The sequence below is a fragment of the Bos taurus genome, chromosome 5 (genome assembly GCF_002263795.3).
Source record: "Bos taurus isolate L1 Dominette 01449 registration number 42190680 breed Hereford chromosome 5, ARS-UCD2.0, whole genome shotgun sequence".
NCBI classification, from domain to species: domain Eukaryota; kingdom Metazoa; phylum Chordata; class Mammalia; order Artiodactyla; family Bovidae; genus Bos; species Bos taurus.
The window spans coordinates 297,977-321,633 of NC_037332.1; the positions used below are offsets into that span (position 1 = coordinate 297,977).

Here is a 23,657-nt window from a genome sequence, read left to right on the forward strand (position 1 = left end):
TTTCTAAGTGTTGCTTCTTGACCTGCATACAGATTTCTCAGGAGGTAGGTCAGGTGGTCTGGTATTCCCATTTCTTTAAGTATTCTCCAGTTTGTTGTGATCCACACAGTTAAAAGCTTTGGGGTGGCCAATAAAGCAGAAGTAGATGTTTTTCTGGAACTCTCTTGCTTTTTCCATGATCCAGTGGATGTTGTCAGTTTGATCTCTGGTTCCTCTGCCTTTTCTAAATCCAGCTTGAATGTCTGGAAGTTCACGTTTCATGTTCTTTTGAGGCCTGGCCTGGAGAATTTTGAGTATTACTCTGCTAGCGTATGAGATGAGTACAATTGTGTGGTAGTTTGAGCATTCTTCGGCATTGCCTTTCGTTGGGATTGGAATAAAAACTGACCATTTCCAGTCCTGTAGCCACTGCTGAGATTTCCAGATCTGCTGGCATATTGAGTGCAGCACTTTCATAGCATCATCTGTTAGGATCTGAAATAGCTCAACTGCAATTCCATCACCTCCACTAGCTTTGTTCGTAGTGATGCTTCCTAAGGCCCACTTGACTTCGCATTCCAGGATGTCTGGCTCTAAGTAAAGGATCACACCATCTGCTTATCTGGATCATGAAGATCTTTTCTTTTTTTTTTTAATTTTATTTTATTTTTAAACTTTACAATATTGTATTGGTTTTGCCAAATATCGAAATGAATCCACCACAGGTATACCCGCGTTCCCCATCCTGAACCCTCCTCCCTCCTCCCTCCCCTACCCTCCCTCTGGGTCGTCCCAGTGCACCAGCCCCAACCATCCAGTACCGTGCATCGAACCTGGAGTTTTTATGTGTGTGTTCTTACCACCTCTTCTTAATATATTCTGCATCTGTTGCTGCTGCTGTTGCCGCTAAGTCGCTTCAGTCGTGTCCAACTCTGTGCGACCCCACAGACAGCAGCCCATCAGGATCCCCCGTCCCTGGGATTCTCCAGGCAAGAACACTGGAGTGGGTTGCCATTTCCTTCTCGTCCGTACTATTTCTCTCCTTTATTGTGCCCATTTTGGCATGAAATGGTCCCTTGGTATCTCTTACTCTCTTGAGGAGATCTCTAGTCTTTCCCATTCTGTTATTTTCCTCTATTTCTTTGCATTGACCACTGAGAAAGGCTTTCTTATCTCTCCTTGCTATTCTTTGGAACTCTTCATTCAAGTGGGTATATCTTTCCTGTTCTCCCTTGCCTTTAGCTTCTCTTCTTTTCTCAGCTATTTGTAAGACCTCGTCAGACAATCATTTTGCCTCTTTGCACTTCTTTTTCTCTGGGATGTACTTGATCAATGCCTCCTGTACAATCTCACGAATCTCTGTCCATAGTTCTTCAGGCACTATGTCTATCAAAACTAATCCCTTGAATCTATTTGTCAGGTCCACTGTATAACCCTAAGGGATTTGATTTAGGTCATACCTGGATGGTCTAGTGGTTTTCCCTACTTTCTTCAATTTAAGTCTGAATTTGACAATAAGGAGTTCATAATCTGAGCCACAGTCAGCTCCCAGTCTTATTTTTGCTGACTGTATAGAGCATCTCCATTTTTGGCTGCAAAGAACAGAATCAGTCTGATTTCGTCATTGACCATCTGGTGATGTCCATGTGTAGAGTCATCTCTTGTGTTGTTGGAAGAGGGTGTTTGCTATGACCAGTACATTCTCTTGGCAAAGCTCTGTTCACCTTTGTCCTGCTTCATTTTGTACTCCAAGGCCAAATTTACCTGTTATTCCAGGTATCTCGTGAATTCCTTCTTGTACATTCCAGTCCCCTATATTGAAAATAACATCTTTTTTTGGTGTTCTAGAAGGTCTTGTAGGTCATCATAGAACCGTTCAGCTTCAGCTTGTTCAGCATTACTGGTCAGAGCATAGACTTGCATTATTGTGATATTGAATGGTTTGCCTTGGAAACAAACAGAGATCATTCTGTCATTTATGAGATTGCATCCAAGTACTGCATTTGGGACTCTTATTGACTGTGATGGCTACACCATTTGCTCTAAGGGACTTTTGCCCACAGTAGTAGACATAATGGTCATCTGAGTTAAATTCACCCATTCCAGTCCATTTGGTGGCTTCCCTGGTAGCTCAGTCGGTAAAGAATCTACCTGCCATGCAGGAGACCCGAGTTCCATGCCTGGGTCAGGAAGATCTCCTGAAGAAGGAAATGGCAACCACTCCAGCATTCTTGCTTGGAAAATCCTATCACCAGAAGAGTCTGGCGAGCTACAAATAGCCCATGGGGTCAGAAGCATAGGACACGACTTATGGCCTAAACCACAAACCAGTCCATTTTGGTTCACTGATTCCTAAAATGTCGATGTTCACTCTCGCCATCTCCTGCTTGAACACTTCAAATTTGCCTTGATTCATGGACCTATGCTGTATTGCTCTTTACAGCCTTGGACTTGACTCCCATCACCAGTCACATCCACAGCTAGGTGTTGTTTTTGCTTTGGCTCCATCTCTTCATTCTTTCTGGATTTATTTTTCCACCGACCTCTAGTAGCATATTGGACACCTACTGACCTGCTGATGGGAAGTTAACCTTTCAGTGTCCTATCTTTTTGCCTTTTCATACTGTTCATGGGGTTCTCCAGGCAAGAATACTGAAGTGGTTTGCCATTCCCTTCTCTAGTGGACCATGTTTTGTCAGAACATTCCAGCATAACCCGTCTGTCTTGGATGGCCCTTCATGGCATGGTTCGCTCATAATTTCATTGAGTTAGACAAGTCTGTGGTCCATGTGACCAGTTTGGTTTGTTTTCTGTGATTGAAGTTTTCAGTCTACTTTCCCCCTGATGGATAAGGATAAGAGGCTTATGGAAACTTCCTGATGGGAAAGACTGACTGAGGGGGAAACTGGATCCTGTTCTGATGGGCGGGGCCATGCTCAGTAAATCTTTAATCCAGTTTTCTTTTGATGGGTGGGGCTGTGTTCCCTCCCTGTTGTTTGACCTGAGGCCAGACCATGGTGGAGGTAATGAAGATAATGGCACCTCCTTCAACAGGTCCCATGCATGCACTGCTCCACTTAGTGACCCTGACCAGGCAGCAGGCCACCTCCAACCCTCTCCTCAGCCAGAGACTCCTGGAAAATAAAACTAAAAAAGGTAAAAATACAGGCACACACAATCATAATGGCTAATTCCATTCGTCATTAGAGTTCTGATATCACATATCCTGTCTCTGGAGAACTCCTGTGTGCACTCAAAACATAATTGAGCATGGAAGTAACGTTTAGAGTTGTTGTGAAAAGAGTTTTGACCTCTTGGATCCCCTGGCCCAGTGGGTCTCTGGACTTCAGGAATTCTCAGGGCACACTACAGAACCACCATTTTAAACCATTGGCATGGTTGGATGTGAAATGATAAAGGGACCCTTGTGTTGACACAGGGTTTAAAGTTTCACTTTTACATTTCTTGCTTGTTTCTTTGATTTCTCTTAAGAAATTTAGAGCTGAGAATTCCTTTTTTTTTAAGCAAATATTTCTGTGTTGCGTTCATTCTTCCCTCATGGTGCTCTGTGCTCTTTGGATCCAGTGTGGTCCTAGACTTATCCTATTTTCACGTGGAAACAATTGGTCACCCACAAAACTATCATGTCTCATATAAGTTTATGATGTCTATCCAGGGCTTAGAAAATCATTTCTGAAGATATTGATAATCTGAGGAAAGATCATCTCATTGTAATTAAAGAAGTTGTCATTGGTGGTGGTGTTCAGTTGCTGTGTCGGGTCCAACTCTTTGTGAGCCCATGGGCTATAGCACTCTAGGCCTCCCTGTGCCTCACCATCTCCCGGAGTTTGCCCGAGTTCATATCCATTGCATCAGTGATGCTATCCCACCCTCTCATCCTCTGCTGTCTCCTTCTCCTCCTGCCCTCCATCTTTCCTAGTATCAGGGTCTTTTCCAGTGATTAAGCTATTCACATCAGGTGCCCAAAGTATTGGGGCTTTAGTTTCAGCATCAGTCCTTCCAGTGAATATTCAGCATTGATTTCTCTTAGGATTGACTGGTTTGATCTCTTTGCTGTCCAAGGGATTCTCAGATGTATTCTCTAGCACCACTCTTTGAAAGACTCAATTCTTCGGTGCTCAGCCTTCTTTATGGTCCAACTCATACATCTGTACATGACTACTGAAGAAACTGTGTCTTTTACTGTACGGACCTTTGTCAGCAAAGTGATGTCTTTGCTTTTTAATGTTGTCTAGGTTTGTAACATTAATTAAAGTAGTAGCATTCATTTAAAGTGTTTTTTAAACCATGGTCTCTATAGCACAGAGTATTATAAGGCATGATTAAGTGTAAAATAAGGTAGATATACATTTTCTTAATAATATATTTGTATGTTGAAAAATAGTCATGTATGGATGTGAGAGTTGGACTATAAAGAAAGCTGAATGCAGAAGAATTGATGCTTTTGAACTGTAGTGTTGGAGAAGACTCTTGAGAGTCCCTTGGACTGCAATGAGATCCATCCAATCCATCCTAAGGGAAATCAGTCCTGGGTGTTCATTGGAAGGACTGATGTTGAAGCTGAAACTCCAATATTTTGGCCACCTGATGCAAAAAGCTAACTCATTTGAAAAGACCCTGATATTGGGAAAGATTGAGGGCAGGAGGAGAAGGGGACGACAGAGGATGAGATGGTTGGATGGCATCACTGACACAATGGACATGAGTTTGGGTAGACTCCAGGAGTTGGTGATGTACGGGAAGGCCTGGCATGCTGCAGTTCATGAGGTCGCAATGAGTCGGACACAACTGAGCAACTGAACTGAACTGATGTTGAAAAAATAATTATTGGTAAAGTTCTTATGGGATACAGAATGTGTAATAGAAGTTGAGTGAATCAAAATCAGTAATACTAGGCAATTAAAAAGGAGAAGAAATGAGGCACACTAGTTTACATCTCTTCATGAATGATGGTGACGTGTGAGATACTGTAAGCTGTGAAGGACTAGTGAGTTTCAGGGGAAAGGAGGGCATGGAACTGATTCTCTGAAGAAAGACTTTGTACAAGTTAGTCAGACTTGTATTCTCACATTCTAATAAATGGAGACTTTGTTTTCACATTTTTCAAATTGGGCTTCTGCTGCTTTGAGCCTCAATAATGAGACTTGTCAAAGCGTTGGTATCCCACTCAATGACCAAAATCAGTCAGCATCCACAGAATTTGGACAGAAGACCGTAATAGATAAAATAAAGATGAAGACTGTAGTGGTGTTCCCCGTAGGGAATTACTCGCTCTGTGAGCTATGCAAGTCGGAGCTGCCAGGAAACAGAGGAAGCAAAGAAGGTAATGCAGAAGCCCAGAGCACTCAGCTGTGGATCACCAGGGCATGGCCTTACCATCCTTCTGATGGTTCCAAATTAGATTCTATGGCAAAGTCTACCTTGTGCTGACACCTTTTATTATTTATCCTTTGGCCACTCCTTTGAATCCGGTGGCCAAAGTACTGGAGCTTCAGCGCCAGCGTCAGTCTTTCCAATGAATGTTCAGAACTGATTTTGTTTAGGACTGACTGGTTGGATCTCCTTGCAGTCCAGGGGACTGTCATGAGTCTTTCCGAACACCACAGTTGAAAAGCATCAGTTCTTTGGTGCTCAAAATTCTTTTTGGTCCAACTCTCATTATCTATAGATGACTACTGGAAAAGCCTTTGCTTTGACTAGACGGACCTTTGTCAGCAAAGTAACGTCTCTGCTTTTTAATATGCTAAGTTTGTCATATCTTTTCTTCCAAGGAGCAGGTGTCCTTTAATTTCATGACTGCAGTCACCATCTGCATTGATTTTGGAGCCCAAGAAAATAAAGTCTGTTTCTGTTCTCATTGTTTCCCCATATCTTTGCCACAAAGTGATGGGACTGGATGCCAAGACCTTTGTCAGTCCCATCCCTTCACTTTGGACAAATATCTACCCTGTGGTGTGTGTGCTTCTCTCCCCATCTTGCTACAGCCTGAAATGCTCTCCCTCTCCTGCCCTCTGTTCCCTTGAACTGTGTAAGTCTGCACTCAGGTATTATCTCTAGAAAAGCCATGCCTGACACCTTTTCTACATTTTTTTGTGAAACTCCCGTGTCTAGTACTGAGCGGAAACCGGAGAAATAATTATTGAATAAGAGACACTGGGGCTCTGTATCAACCTAGAGGAGTGGGATGGGGAGGGAGATGAGAAGGAGGTTCAAAAGGGGCAAAATATGTGTTCCTATGGCTGATTCATTTTGAGGTATGACAGAAAACAACAGAATTCTGTAAAGCAGTTATCTTCCAATAATAATAATAATAAATGCTATATATACTGAGGTGACTTTTAAGAGCTGTCCTCTGCAGTCTAGGAACCAAGGGGTTAGACATGTAAAGAAATAATTTACAATTCAGATCTGTATCTATCACTAGGAAAATCTAGAAAGATACACTAGAAAAATCTTTAAAGTACTAAGGGAGCTACAAGGAAAGGCGTAGCTCTTTATCAGGGGAAAGATGGCAGTAATCAAAGACAACTTCACAAAGCAGGTTGAACTTTAAAAGATGAAAAGTAATTTGTCAGAAGAGTAGAGGGAAGCATCTCAGATGAAGGAACTGATAAAAGCTAAAAAGTAAGAAGAATTTTGTAAACCATGAATAATGTTGCAGTTGATGCTTGGCATGTTGTTAAAAAGGTCCTGTTAGGAAGTAGAGAAGAGAATGTATGGTGACTTTATATGTCTGTCCTGTATTTTGCTTGGTTTCTGATTGTTTTGTTCACTGTTGTTTGGATCAATCTGACTGAATCTTTGAGCTGTTTGTGTGCCTGTAACCTGGTGACATCTGGTATTTCCAAAATGGTTTGTTGAAGTTTTCAGATCATTGGAAGTAGTTCTTAAAGAAGTAAATATTCAGCTGAGGATTAAGATTGATTTAGGTCGCGTTTCTCCCTCCCCCTTCACCAGTACAACAAACGGAGGGCTGGCATAGGTGCTTTGAAATCAAGTAACCAAGAGGGGAAATTAAAAAAAAAAAAAAAAAGATTGATTTAATCTGTCATTTCATACAATGTTTTAGATCTCTGTTTTAAATGAGGATTATGTCTTTTATCTAAACTTTCTAAGTAATATTAACTAAACATGCAGATCTGTCAAAAGAACTAGACTTGGAAATGATAACAGAGGAAGAACAAGAAAAACTTGATGAAGATGAGAATAACCATGCACAGGTATGTAAAACTGTAAATTTCAATATCTGGTGTAGTACTGTATGAGAAAATGTGTATCAAACAAGGCAAATTAGAATGCAAAGATAAGTTAACACCCATCACAAACGAGTTAAAGCGGAAGTTCAGTGTAATTTTGTGAGGAATACCAAATTACCGTTTCTCCTGAGGAAGATCCACTATGTGATAACCCTAAAGAAGGAGCAAACCAAAAGGAAATATCTCCTAATCTCACAAATAATACACCTGATTGTAAGGGAAAAGATGCATTTGGAGTATCTGTCTCTCTAGTATTCCAAGCATTTCCTGAACAAAAAGAACCCAGTCTCAAAAATGTTTTTCCGTGGTCTGTAAACTCTGGGTCCCTTGGATAGACTTGTCAGTCATCTTCAAAGCTTTATTTCCCTGAAAATAAAGTAGACTTTGAAAATGATCAACTAGACATTGAACATGTGTTTATGAAAATTGAGGACCGTTTTTACAATGATACAGAAAGTAAAAAAAGTAGGGGAGCCGGTAGCTATATTTGAAGTGAAAGACCAAGAGATTGATATGCAAATGTCACAAAATATGAGGCAAGATCAAACTAATCAGAAATTAGACATGGGACAAGCATGTCATTCTAGTCTGTGGCTTGTCTACTCTGGTAAGATGAAATATAGAATTCAAATAAAAATTCACTTTCCCCTTGCTGTTGTTAAAATACTGATCTGAAAAATAAAGCAATACAGGACTGGTTCCAGAAGCCACTGCATGCAGATAATTGCAGCGCTAGTGACATTAAAAGCATGGAATCTGAATTAGAAAATGGGAATTCTTCTCCACCTAATAGTCACAGCGCATCTGAAGTGTATGTAAATGAAGAATTAGAGAAGGATATGCAGAGGTTTAAGAATGAAATAGACATGTTTCAAGTAGAGTTGCTGGCTCTGGAAAAAGAGAAAATTTAACTTCCAAAAGAGTTTCTCATTTTCTCTTGCTTTGGTTTTTCTCTTTCTTGATGATGTGGTCCATTTTGATTTTCCATTTATGAATAAAGCGGGGTCATCCAAAGAGGTAATTGTGTAGAAATCAATTATTATCTCAATAACAGGGATTCAGGAAACTATTTTCATGGCTTTTGTCCTTCAATCAATTCTTATATCTAATTCTTCTCCGTCAGTCTTCATATGGACTGGGAAACTCATTTAGCTATTTACCATGTGAGCGTCTGAGCCAGAATAAGCACCAAGGAAATTGCTTAAGAAGAATAATCAGCTAGGGTTTTGCATCTTTTTTTTTTTTTCCCCTTTTAACTCTGTTGGGTTAAATATAAGTTATATTTCCATAGAATGGGAAGAAAGCACTGACTGAGAGATAGGATTTGAACATGTGTTCCCTCTAATCTCTTCATTGTGGCTGAATATGTGTCATCTTCCCTGCTTTCTGCAATCGCTGGGCACTTAGATTTCCAGCATGGCCACTTCAGGATCTTATTAATAACAAATACATGTGCTGCCATGTATGCTTTAATCAGCACTCTCAGATGTTCCTTTTGAGACAGACCTTTCCATTATGTTGTTTACTAAAATGTATAAAGTTTTGACATGTGTGATTTTGTTACATAGATTGTGTGTGTGTGTGTGTGTGTGTGTGAAAGTTGCTCAGTCATGTCCAACTCTTTGTGAACCCTTGGACTGTAGCGTGCCAGGCTCCTCTGCCCATGGAATTCCCCAGGCCAGAAAGAATACCAGAGTGGCTAGCTGTTCCCTTCTCCAGAGGATCTTCCTAAACCAGGGATTGAACCCAGGTCTCCCCCATTGAAGGTGGATTCTTTAATATTTCAGCCACCAGGGAAGCCCATAGGTAGTATAAACCCTGAGCAAAAAAGAAAAAAAATAAAAATAAGTGTTTATGTACAAAGGAGAAGACTGAGTTCTGAGATGCTGTGAGGTTGTTCTTTCTTCAGTAATAGGTTTTTTAAATTGTTTGTTTGCTCTTTTGTATAAGAGGTGCTTTGAGTTTGAACAACAGACAAAAAGACAAAAAAAAAAAAAAAAAAAACCTCTATGTATTCTCCTGTTAAAAAAAAAAAGGAGATGAGCCCTACCCCCAACTAAGGCATTGAGTTACTGTGCCAAACTCACGCTTTTAACTTATCTGATTAATCTGATGAATTCATTTGGTAATACATAACATTCAACGTTCCAGAATTGTATCATCTCTTTTGGTGCCATAAAATGCTAGGCAGTGCCAGTCTAGGGGCCTTAAACAAAACCTTGAACATTTTTTTTAATTTCATTGGTGTTTTTGGTAAATAGTGGGGCAATATTAGGTAACTATTTCTATACCCTCTAGCTGTAAGGTTTGATGGTTATTGAATGTGGAATTGGGAAGCATTACTTATATTCCAGAATTCCACACTAACAACTCCTCAGTTTCATTCTGCTCCTTGTGTTTTGGTAAACTCTGGTTCATTTAATTTAGTGAACACCATCACTTTTTTACTATCTCCCGGATCCAAGTGAAAAAAGAATTGTAAAGGGCAGAGGGGAAAGAATAGCTTTAGTGCAGAGAGAAGAATGTTTTCTTTCTGAGGCGTGAAGGTGTCACATCATCTACATCCGGCTGTTTAATGGAAAATCCAGGTAGTAAAGACCAAAGAGGACAGATTTTGTGTCTTTGTCTTTTTATTTCTCTGTCTCTGCCAGTCATATGGGGAAGACTGAATATGAATAATAAAATTAAAATAAACACAAACATATTTTTATCACTTAAATTCATGGTGAGCACTGAGTCAAATAATAAAATTGAAAACAAAGATATTTATAATCAATACATAGCAATTATTCTTAGTGTCAAACTTCCATCAAAGGTTGAAGAAGAAAAGAAGCACAAAGGTAGTGAAGTGGAAGTATCAGAGAACATGTGCTATGCTGCTGATGAGAGTGGATTGTTTCAGCAGAGAAAGAGTGGAGGAAACAGCAACCAGGAGTTTCCTGCTATGCAGAATGAGGGTTCTGATAGGTAATCCTATATCAGTATTTAACAGCACATCCCTTGTTATGTTCCTATAAAATAATTTCTAACTTAAGCTAATGTTTGTGATGTACAGATTTTATATTTTACTAGAGATATAGTTATTTTTAATACTCTTGTCCTTTAGCCTTATTACTAGAGTTCCTTTGTTAACATACCAGCATGTTACATATTGAAGTATTCTGGATTTGATTGCATATTTGCCTTAATCAATGTGTTGTATATTTAAATTTGTTTTGTCACTGATGAACATCCTTTCATTTCAGTTTGAGGACTCCTTTCAGCATTTCCCATGAGGCAGAACTAGTGGTGATGAACTCCATCAGGTTTGCTTTGTTTGGGACAGTTTTTATTTCTCTTTCATTTCTGAAAGACAACTTTTCTGGAAAGAGTACTCTTGGCTGGCAGGTTTTTCTCTCCTAGTACTTTGAGTATGTCCATGAAGGAAGGCCAAATTGCTGATGGTGGCAGGAGAACCTATGAGGCATCGGTCTTTCAGCTGTGATGCTGCTGTTGCCGCATCATGCAGGTGGTTTAAAAGTGAGCTCTCCTCCCCTGGCCAAATATTTCCTTGGTTTCTTCTTTCATGGTATATGTGCCTCATGTCATCTCAAATACCGCCTAAATTAAGTGTGGTTTTTATCTGTGAATTCTCTTTTTATTTTTGGCTGCGTTGGGTCTTTGCCACCGCAGTGCTTGTGCTTCTCAGTGCGGTGGCTTCTCTTGATGCTAAGAGTAGGCTCTAGGGTGCTGGCTTCAGTAGCTGTGGAGCACGGTTTAGTTGCACCATGGCATGCGGGATCTTCCCTGACCGGGAATGGAATGCCTTCCCCTTTTATTGGTAGGTGGACTCCTAAGCACTGGACCACCAGGGAAGTCCCTAAATTCACCATTATTGTATTTAGAAGCAAAAAAATATATAGTGTAAATCTACTTATGACTCCCATGTCTAAGAGTCAAGACACTTAGCCAGTGGACTTCAGGTTTTCAGGGTAGCCCTTGAGGTTCTTCTCAGTGTCTTTCCAGATGCATCTCTGTATTTTCTTCCATGTATTTTGTGCTCTTCCTTCCAGGTTCCTCGGAACAACCCAGATGCCCTGTGCCTGATGTTTGTGCTCACATTCGAATCTCCAAGTAGAATGATTTTCTCCCTTTTCTGTTTCTCATGACCTTCCCTCTTCACTTCTTCTGCAAATCCTTCCTTATTTCACTTATCACTTTCATTTGTCAAGTTGTATATATCATATTGTATCATAATCATATCTGTGTTTGAAGGGAGAATTTGTTTTCTTGCATATGGTTGGTACTCTATAACTGTCTTGTGAATTAATCAATGACTTAAGATGGGTAAGAGTGGGAATTTTATAAGAATTGGTTTTTATTCTTTATCAGCTGAATTATTGGAAAACATTGGCTTTTTTGTGGACTTTTTAAAGTAGCGATCCTGGTGTGCACAGGAAGGAAGTAAAGAAAAAGAACGATGACAAATGGACACCGGAAGAACGTGTGATTGCACCAATATTTGAAAAGACCGACTCACTGACTGGTGGTCTGCTGCACATGAATGATGACACCATTTTAAGGGAAGTGGATTAGGGTGACAACAGGTACATTCTCCAGATTCCTTGTTTGTAGGGGAAGAAATATTAGCACTGAATACTTCTTCTGGAAATAGAGAAGCATTATACAGTGCTCAGGCCAAGTCAAGAGGTTGGTCAACTCTAGTGGACGAACACTGCTGAAAGGTTTAGGTGAGGACCAGTGCCTTTGACCGGAAGTCATTTCAGTAAATAGTCCCCTTGGAAGCTGGACTGTAATGAATACACATAAACATTCAGTAGGGAATGGTACTGGGACAGGCAATGAAGAATTGGATGGTAACTGAAGAGGAGTGTGGAGTTCACAGGTGTTACTTGTTTTATGTTAAGGGAGCTTTTAGAGTATGTATGATATTGGAGGGAGAAGGCAATGGCACCCCACCCCAGTACTCTTGCCTGGAAAATCCCATGGGCAGAGCCCGGTAGGCTGCAGTTCATGGGGTCGCTAGGAGTCAGACACTACTGAGCAACTTCACTTTCACTTTTCACTTTCATGCATTGGAGAAGGAAATGGCAACCAACTCCAGTGTTCTTGCCTGGAGAATCCCAGGGACGGGGAACCTTCGTGGGCTGCCGTCTGTGGGGTCGCACAAAGTCAGACATGACTGAAGTAACTTAGCAGTAGCAGCAGCATGCTATTGGAAATGAGCCAGCAGGGGCCTGTTTATTTAGTTTAGTCTTGTTTGCATTTCCAGTACTAGAAAGCTTATTGATTGTATGACATTATCTTTAAACTATTTCAGTGAACTAATTGTACATACTACTTCTGTTCATGTATAATTTTATGGTAAGGGCTTGTTCATTGGTTCTGAAGTGTAATATTTCTATGTAATGGAATATGCAGATGATTGCTTAAGTTAATTCTATCATATATAGATTTTCAAAAAATTACGTAATTGTGAATTTACAAACACTTAGGTTATACTGAATAGGATATGATGATGGCCATTCCTTGGTGATTCTAGTTGATAGTAACATGATGAGTAGCTATGATTTTGTAAGGTGCTCTGAAACATCACATCATATTAACTTCATAGTTGTTTATAGATTCCAGGGAAAAGGGGCAGATTGTGTTTATATTCAATAGAAAACCATTATTAGCAGTCTTTCACAAATTATTCCTTTTGCATGATAAAGATATAAATGACAAAACCCGTGCTTCCTTTACTAAGCATGTCATTAACACATATTGTGTGCTCAATACATGTATGTCACATGCATGAAAAAACAGCAGAATGGGTTAATGAATGCCTATTGATGAATTTCTTTACAAAAAACAAAACTTTATTGACAGTAGATTTTCAGGCTTGCCTACCTCTGAAGTCTTTTTAATTTTTGAGAAATATGTTTTAAGATTCAGAAATCATTATTTATAGCCATAGCTAGACCTGAAATAATACTAAAGATTCACTTGCTGTCATATTACTTAAAAAGACTTTTCAATATTACTTTCTCAGCATATTTTGGAAGAGCAGTGTTGAAGCCAGACTTCCTGGGTTTGAATTCTGGGTCTGTTGGTGACATGCTGAATGGGCTTGGGCAAGTTCCTCAGCCTTTGTGTGCTCCATTTCTTCCTATACCTATCTCCCAGAATGACTGTGGGGATGAAAATGCCTTTAGGACATGTCAGGTGCTTCTAATAATGCATGGCTGATGCATAAGACATCCTCAAAAAGCTAATATCTTGGTTATTCAAATGGATTTCTTTCTCAGAAGGACTGAAGGAATACCTCCCAGATAGGTCGTACTGCCATAAAAGTTAGTTCTTATGGAAAAGAACAGGTGCAAAAAACACTGGTATACTGTTTCCTATCACACAACGCAATAACTTTATGTTTTTCCTTTTCCTTGGATCTAACTTTAATACTTTATTAATATTACTGATATATTTTCTGTCTTTTAATGCGGCTCTTATTTATTTCTACATGCTTTATAGATAATTACTTGCCAATGCAAAGAGTTTATATAAAAAAGAAAAGTTTAGGTACTGCTTGTATTTTTGAATATTTAATATTAGCCTGAAAAAATAATTTGTTCTTTTAAGCCTGCAAGGAAAACACCGTATGAAAAGAAGGTATAGTAAAAAAAAAAAAAAAGAAAGAAAGGAAAAAACCTTTCAAAAATATATTTTTTTTTCCTTTCAAAAATATTATCCTTGTCGAAAATACTTTGTCAAAGGAATAGTGGTAAAATCGAAAATCTTCCTTTGTTGTAGAGAAGCTTACTTTGAACACATCATTTAGAAACACTGTTGATAAAGTTATCCTTTTGATAAAAATCTCTTAAGAAATGTCTGTTTTTGTTTTGATACAGAGACTTATCACCTCTGTACACTTGGTGTATTTATACATATTTTAAGGACATTGTGAAACAGTATTGTTTACATGTAGGTCAAAGAACAAATTAATTACGTGAACGAACTGGATGACTTAACTCAGTCGTCTGAGACTGTTTCTGATGATGGTGACGTGCTTTACTCTACGAATTCCACGTTGCATAGAACCTCTCAACGTGGGGTGTAAAGGTAGGACGGCAGTGTAAATGTTAACGGAAAGCCTGTCTGTGTATAGAGGAGTGATATATGCACACCTTGTCAGTACTGCTCTAGAGCCAGGGATATGCTACACTGCTGTGCATCTCAGAAGTTTGTTTTGCATTAAAAGGACATGAAAGTGAGTGTATACTCTGAGCCACAGGCCTATGATACTCTCACTCTCTGTACCTTCTGTTGACTCTTCTTCTTTCCTGTGCCTTCACCCACGATCAGGTCAGCATCATTTTCCTCCTAGAGTAACTGAAATAATCTCAGGACTTCTTTCCCTGCCACTCCACCTGGCAGCACCTCGGTCTGTGCAGCAACTGTAATTATTGACTATTTTTAAACATTCAGGTCTCATCATGCTACCCCCTTGCTTCAAGCCTAACTGTTGCCTCTCTTTGCTGGGTGGTTAAAGGTCACAATTGTTTGGTTCCATCTGGTTTTAGTTTTCACCCTTCTTTCTACATGAATTCTAGAATCAGCTTGCTAGTTCCCTAAAATATCTGCTGGTCTTAACGTTTTCATTTTCCTTCAGTTCAAGATACTTTGTACTTTCTCTTTTCATTACCTCTTTGATCCAAGGGTTATTTAGACCCGTATGATTTAGTTTCCAAATATTGAGAGTTTTCCAGAGATCCTTCTGTGCTCTTGCTTCTCATGATTGTTAGGTGCATCCAGAGGGGCTCTGGGGATAGGGCTGATTATTTCCTGCCTTGGAGGCAAGACCTTGCTGACTACCCTGTTCATTCTGCTGGTACCTAGGAATTTTCCAGCCTGGCTCATGAGAATAAATAGAATTCCTGGGACTGAGTGAGCACCAGTCACAGGTCCCTATAGTCTTTTCAGATGGTTTCTCCCAGATGGGCTCTATTCATTCCTCTGCTGAATTCCCAAGGGGCTCCTCCTCAGATCTCCAGGGTCCTTTTTCTCTCTGTTCCACTCTCTCCTCTCCACGGTTCTGATCTGTGATCTCTGCCCACTTTGGTTCACCAGACTGCCAGCTTCATCATCTTCTGGGAGTCTGGCTAACTCAGCTTCCATTCCTTCTCCTCGTGTTTAGGCCTGGAAATTCTCCCAAGGCAGTGAGCTGGGGCATTCCTTAGGGTAACCTCATGTGTTTCCAGGATCATTGTCTTTAATTCCCTGAAATCCTTTGTCATGAAAATCATTGTTTAATGTATTGTGTTGGTGTTGTTTTTGCTCGCTGCACTCAGGAAGGTAGATCAGTAGCTGTTCACTCTCTTGGTTAAAAACACAATGGCAGCTGGAGACTGTCCACAGGGTTGTTCTTCCTACTTTACTTACTACTTCCTGCTCATCCTTCATTTCTCAGTGTGACATCTCTTCCCCAGGGAAATCTTTCCTGGACCCAGTCTATGTCAAGTTCTGTTATGTGATCATAGAACTCTCTTTTCTTAGAGTATCTATCTGAGTTCATAATTACTTTATTTGTCCTTGTCTCCTACTAGACTTCAAGCTAAACAAGACCCAGGGGCATCTGTTTTATTTGCAGAGCTTAGAATAATGTCTTCCACATTATAGACCCTTAATACTTGTTCAGTGCGTGGATGAGTGAATGTGAAAGGCACAGTCCTTTATACTCAAAAATTCCTCAAATTTTTTTTTTGTTTCTATCTTTGTTTTCTTCATCATGCAGATTCTGTTAGCTTGTTGAAAATTCAGGATACAGTTCTTTTGCATGAAAGATTAGTAGATTTTCAATGAAGCCAAACAAACCACTGTAAACTACTTAGAGGAGAATTTTATAGAATTAAAAGTAAGGTTTGTGGGCTACAAAAAGAGCTGTCAGAAACCAAAGAAGTGAAATCACAGTTAAAGCATCAGAAAGTGGATTGGGAACGAGAGCTCAGCAGCTGAGGTCCTGTACACCTCGCTTTTAAAGAAATATTGAACTATTATTTCCTTTAATATTGCAGAGACATAGATGTGTTATAAGGACTAACTTATCCTCTAGGATTTTACAGAGGAGAAAGTGTTACTAGTATTGTGGAGTGTGAAATTCTTGGAAATAATATAGCAGGTTCTAATAACTTAATGTATAGTTTTCCAAATCATCATTTTCATGAGCATACAGAAGTCCACCATAATGGAAACCCCATTAAATATTTACCAAAGCAACAGTTAGAACTGGACATGGAACAACAGACTGGTTCCAAATAGGAAAAGGAGTATGTTAAGGTTGTATATTGTCACCCTGCTTATTTAACTTATATGCAGAGTACATCATGAGAAACGCTGGGCTGGAAGAAACACAAGCTGGAATCAAGACTGCCAGGAGAAATATCAATAACCTCAGATATGCAGATGACACCATCCTTATGGCAGAAAGTGAAGAGGAACTAAAATGCCTCTTGATGAAGGTGAAAGAGGAGAATGAAAAAGTTGGCTTAAAACTCAATATTCAGAAAACGAAGATCATGGCATCTGGTCCCATCACTTCATGGAAAATAGATGGGAAACAGTGGAAACAGTGTCAGACTTCATTTTTGGGCTCCAAAATCACTGCAGATGGTGACTGCAGCCATGAAATTAAAAGATGCTTACTCCTTGGAAGAAAAGTTATGACCAGCCTAGATAGCATATTGAAAAGCAGAAACATTACTTTGCCAACAAAGGTCCATCTAGTCAAGGCTATGGTTTTTCCTGTGGTCATGTATTGATGTGAGAGTTGGACTGTGAAGAAAGCTAAGTGCCGAAGAACTGATGATAAATAGATGGCAACCCACTCCAGTGTTCTTGCCTGGAGAATCCCAGGGATGGGGGAGCCTGGTGGGCTGCCATCTATGGGGTCGCACAGAGTCGGACATGACTGAAGTGCCTTAGCAGCAGCAGCAGCAGATGCACATGAAGAGTTAAGAGGCTTAAAGAATAAATGATTCAAGGCTAAAATGTTTCCCATATTAACTCAAAGTGACATGAATAAAAATAAAATTGTACCAACAAATATAACAAAAAGATATGACAAGCTACTGAAGCCAAAGTACGATATATAAAATACAGCCTCTGGGAAACCTGGAATTGACTATCAAGATAATCCAAGTAACTTAAGCTTCATTTTTAAATATTCACTTCAGATTTGAGCATTTCATTTATCTGTTTCATCATGATACTGAAATGTGGTAACATAAAGATTAAAATTATTACCTTAATAAAGAATAAATTACTAGTACCTGTCTATGTTAACAATTTAGATTTACATCTCTTAACATTTCATAAATGACACGATGTCCCTACTCAAAGTAAAGGATTTCTTCGGTTTAATTTTTATTTGGTGGATACAAGGTATGCTTTTAGGTTGGTTTAGAGACCGTAGATTCACAGCCTGTGTATTTTTTATATTCAACTAGATTCAACATTTAGCCAGAATCAAGAATCACTTTGAACTTTCTTTCAGGAAATCTGAGAATTATTTCTCCTTCTGGATGCTCACTTCTTCTGCTTTCTCATTTTCATACCAATACATTCTTTCTTTTAAATAATTCCATTCCTTGATTAACTCCTTGTTTCTTTTCTCCAGCATCAGACCTTGTTTCTCATATTTGGCCTGAAGTTTTCTCACTATCTGCTGAAACTGGTCTTGGATGCTAATGACTGTCTTCTCTTTACTTTCGGCTCTGTTTTGTGCATTACCCAGTTGCTGTCGGAGCAACATGTTTTCACTCTGGAGTTGAGATAATCTCTCCTCTAAGCATTCCTGCTTTCCAAGGTATGTATTCACTTTGCCTTGTTCATTCTGATACATGTGTTCAATTTCCTGCTTTTGACACTCTGATTGGCTTAGATCTCTCTGGACACGTTCTAACATCAAAGTCTTTTCTCTAAGATCATCTCTCATGTGATGCAGCTTGATTTTCAGCTTATTGAAGACACTTTCCACTGTAGATAGTTGCTGGGAAAGCATCTCATTGTTATCTTTTAGATTAGCCACATCGTACTTCATTTTGTCCCACAAGCATAACCACTCGTCTCTTGCTCTCTGGAAGGCAAGTTCCAGATCACTTTTTGATGTCTGACCTTGATCATGATCATGTAAGGCAGTAGCCAGTCTAGAACGGTAGGATTTCACTTCGGTTTCCAGTCTTTGTTTACTTTCTTTTTCGTTCTCCAGCTTAGAGTTTAGCATTGTATTCTCAGCTGTCAGAGCATTAAGCTGGCCTGTATAGTGGGATATAGTCTTTGTTAATGATTCCTCATTCAGTTTTATTGCCTTTTGAAGATCATCATTCTTTACTTTGAGAATTTCAACGTCCTCAAAATAGTTCTCTTCCTTTTCCCGGTGCTGATTTTTCAGTGCATCTATCTCCAGTCTTAGCATGGCAGTTTCATCCTGCAGCATGTGCTTTTTGTGCAACAGGTCTTTTGTTTCTTCACAACTATCACAAACCTAAGTGAAACAAAGGAGATGTTTAGCTAGTACTCAGTAAAGTGACATTCCATGATTTCTTCTGAAATGAAAGACTAACTTGTATGTTTATACGATGAAAAGACTGCACCAAGTGTGTCTCCAACAGGAACAAATAAGGTTCAATTCAGTCTTCAGACTTTATACAAGCAGAAATTCCCAAAGGTTCAAAAATTTAATGGAGGACAACGAATCCACGAAAGTCAAAAAGAAATCCCAAGAGACTTTTCAAGAAACTCAGAACTGGAAAGGCTTCTCTCTGAACTACAACAAACTCAGAAGGCTTAGAAGATTCATAGATCTGACTACACTTAAAAATTGCATCTGATGTGGAATATTTATATAGTGGAAAACTAGTAAGCCATAAAAAAGAATGAAATAATGTTATTTGCAGCAACAGGGACGGACCTAGACATTATCACCTAAGTGATATAAGTCAGACAAAGACAAGTATTATATCATACTGCTTATATGTAGAATCTAAAATGAACTTATTCACACAACAGAAAGAGACTCATAGACACATAAAACAAACTTCTGGTGACCACAGGGGAAAGCAGGGTAGGGGAAGGGATAAATTAGGATGTTGGGATTAACATACACACTAGTAGATATAAAATAACCAACAGAGATCTACTGTACAACATAGGAACTACACTTAATATTCTGCAAGAAGAATCTGAAACGGAATGTGTGTGTACATGGGAGCATGTGTGTGAGTGAGTGTGTATGTGTATTAGTCACTCAGTCACGTCCAACTCTTTGGGACCCCATAGACTATAGCCTGCCAGGCTCCTCTGTCCATGGAATTTCCCAGGTAAGAATACTGGAATGGGTAGCCATTTCCTTCTCCAGGCTGCTGTTGCTACTGCTGCTAAGTTGCTTCAGTTGTGTCCGACTCTCTGCGACCCCATAGACTGCAGCCCTCCAGGCTCCCCTGTCCCTGGGGTTCTCCAGGCAAGAACACTGGAGTGGGTTGCCATTTCCTTCTCCAATGCATGAAAATGAAAAGTGAAAGTGAAGTCGCTCAGTCGTGTCTGACTCTTAGCGACCCCATGGACTGCAGCCTACCAGGCTCCTCCGCCCATGGGATTTTCCAGGCAAGAGTACTGGAGTGGGGTGCCATTGCCTTCTCCAACTTCTCCATGGGATCTTCCCAACCCAAGGACTGAACTCAGGTCTCCTGCACTGCAGGCAGATTCTTTACAGTCTGAGCCAGTCGGGAAGCCCCATTTATATAACAGACACACACATATACATATATATCGGAATCACTGTGCTGTATACCTGAAACTAACAGAATATTGTTAATCAACTATAATTCAATAAACAACACCACTTGCTAGGTTTATAAACACTGCATTTGATACCTCCTATTCATCTACTTCACACTAAGAGCCTTAATTCTGTATAAACAGACTAAATTTTGTACAAAAAAGTTTTTCCTTGAGAATATGCTACCTTTTAACATTTTAATAGGCCATTATAAGAATTACACCTATTGACAACTGTACTAGGCATTTCTACAAACATTAATTAACTCATTAGCTGTAATGATTCTGTAAAGGAAAAAGTTAAAAATATGAGTAAGCTGCAGCCTTTTCGCCAGGTCTTTGGACTCTACTAGTCTTCTTACATCAAACCACATGTCTCTACTACAAACATATCAATACAAAATAAGCTTCCTATTTCATTCATGGTACATACACCAATGGTAATTAAGCTAAAATTTAGAAAGCTCTTAGAAAACGATGAGATTATTATTGCTGCTGCAATAATTTTCATTATCTCTCCATAATGCTTAAAATAGTAAGATGGGGAAAATACAATGAAAAACACTAAATAACTATCACTAAATATATATTATGCCATATCTATCACTGTTTTCAAAAGTTCCTTGTACTGAAATAGGACACTCACAAAGCAGAGTGCTTATTTTCTCACAAGTAGAAGAATCACATCCAAAACGTGGTCTCTGAACTGCCTATAGTTTTCTCCTTACCATTAGGGGAAGTGATAAACTAACCTAATGTTCAATTGAGGAAGTGAAATCATTACCAAAACCCAGAATATCTTTAATTGGTAGCAAGAGTCCCGCCCCCCTTGGTGTGGGGGAGGCACTTTTATAAGTTTATTCTAAAGAAACAACTTTTTAAAGGTGTTCAAAAGTGTTTTTACAACTGATGTCACAGTTTTTACAAAATGAAAAACAGTAAATGATGTGAAAAGGTCGTTGACAGGGTATTGGTTAAAGAAATGACAGTGGAGCCAAGAATGGACTCTGATTCAGACACTGACGGTGACGACGTGCATGGAGTGACTGACACATTCACTCCAAAGCAGAGGGACTTGGTTGGGTAGCACAGTCGATGGTGGACCACACACAGTCTTCCTTGCCTAAACCACAATCAGGGTGCCGGCCTCTCCGAGATAGTCACAAAAGATTTGAGATTGATTCCTATGGAAAATATTAAAGGCCTCTCCTTGGATGAGGCCATCGTATGTCACTACCTGATTGCTCTAGACAAATGGATTTGAATTACAAATACTACTTTCTCGAGCTCTTCCCGAGAGCTATTCATTGTGGGAGATCTGCTGCTAGGACCTCGGGGATGGGACCCAGTCCATGTTTGAAAGGGACATCAGGTTTGGAAGCAAATTCCTCTGCTGTGAGATGCCACTCGAGAACTCTGCAGAAGGAAGGACAACCAACTTCAAGAGTGTCTGGTTTCTACCAACTGCTGGAAAAAAATTCCTGCACCTCTTGAGGACACCAGTTAACACCTGTCCTTGAGGACTCTGCTGTGAGGGAGAAGGCAGCTGGGAAAGCTGGAGCCAGCTCTGAGCTGTTTATGGGGCAGGTGGACTGGAGGGCTGATGGGCACAGAGGGAGGGGGGTCCACGACCCTCAGCCACCTGCTAGATTGAAAGCCGGAGGCAACTTGATGTAAAATTAGGCACGATGGTCCCTCCCAGCGCCCCTTCTCTTCTAGACCTATTCACTCATGAATGGTCTGTCAAGGCTGAAGGATTGGTTGCCTGAGGTGGGCTGAGAGCTTAACCTCCAGTTTATACACCATTCTCAACCCTGTGGTTTCTCAGGATCTATTGTGTGAACTACTGACATGACCTCTTCCTCCCTCTGCTCGAAAAAGTGCACCCAGCATGTCTGGATCATACAATTCTTATTTCCGGCCTTGTTACTTTGGGAACTTTGGATTTCTTTTCTTTTGTTTTTAACAATTAACCTAAAATTTCCTATAACACTAAACAAAATGACACTAAATAAATGGTATTTTTTTAAAAAGGGGATATTATAAATAATATTCATAAAATCATGTTAGAAATTTGAAATTTTCACCAAAGATTACTCTACCTGATTCAGATTATTTCTCTGTCTTCACTATCACTTCTACTGCTTGGAAAGTGAGTTCTAGGTGCTGTTTCACTTCAACTTCTTTACTATATTGGTCTTTTCTTCTTAAATGCTGCCTCATTTTTTCATATAACATCTTGGCATTCCTTCTATGCTCTTCTTCTTGCTTTAAGGTGAATCTGCAAAATTTAAAACTCTTCTTAGAAAACAATGAGATTATTCACTGCTGCAATAACTTTCGTTCCCTCTTCACGATGTTTAAAATAGTAAACGTGGGGGGAATACAATGAAAAACACTTAATAATGGTCACTGTTTTCAGACAGAGGGTTGAGAATAAAACTACATAAATTTTGTTTTCATTTTCTCTTGAGAAAAATGGCTACTTCATAAATCTGTGGGTGGGAATGTCAAGTAATATAAACTTTCTTAAGAATACTTTAGAAATATAGATCACAGACCATTTTTAAGTTCTCATACTCTGACCAAATTATATGATATTATTAAAGAAAATGTATTTAAAATAATTAGAAAGGTAGAAATGAATTTATAGAAAAGGTGTTCCATGCAGTATTAAATAGAATACAGAAAAGTGAAAAACAACTGAAAGTCAATTTGGTAAATATGTAATGGGGTTTCCATTATGGTGGACTTCTGTATGCTCATGAAAATGATGATTTGGAAAAAATATACATTAAGTTATTAGAAGCATTCACTGTTAAGAACCTGCTATATTATTTCCAAGAATTTCACACTCCACAATACAAGTAACACTTTCTCCTCTGTAAAATCCTAGAGGATAATTTAGCCTTATAACACGTCTACGTCTCTGCAGTATTAAAGGAAACAATAGTTCAAATATTTCTTTAAAAGCGAGGTGTACAGTACCTCAAGCTGCTGAGCTCTTGTTCCCAGTCCACTTTCTGATGCTCTGTGATTTCACTTCTTTGGTTTCTGACAGCTCTTTTTGTAGCTCACGAACCTTACTTTTCATTCTGTAAAATTCTCCTCTAAGTAGCTCACAGTGGCTTCTTTGGCTGCTTTGAAAATATACCAATCTTTCATGCAAAAGAATTGTATCCTGAATTTTCAACAAGCTAACAGAATCTGCATGATGAAGAAAACAAATATAGAAACAAACAAACAAATATGTGAGTAATTTTTGAGTAAAAAGGTCTGTGCCTTTCACATTCACTCATCCATACACTGAACAAGTATTAAGTGTCTATAATGTGGAAGACATTATTCTAAAGCTCTGAAAATAAAACAGATGCCCCTGGGTCTTGTTTAGCTTGAAGTCTAGTAGGAGACAAGGACAAATAAAGTAATTATGAACTCAGATAGATACTCTAAGAAAAGAGAGTTCTATGATCACATAACAGAACTTGACATAGACTGGGTCCAGGAAAGATTTCCCTGGGGAAGAGACGTCACACTGAGAAATGAAGGATGAGCAGGAAGTAGTAAGTAAAGTAGGAAGAACAACCC

The 23,657-nt window shown here is 39.3% G+C and overlaps 1 pseudogene; it reads right to left on the bottom strand.

The window, feature by feature from the left end:
* Positions 1 to 17,633: 17,633 nt before the first annotated feature.
* The window catches only part of LOC101902293 (ankyrin repeat domain-containing protein 26-like), a 77,064-nt pseudogene continuing 71,040 nt past the window's right edge, over positions 17,634 to 23,657 (bottom strand).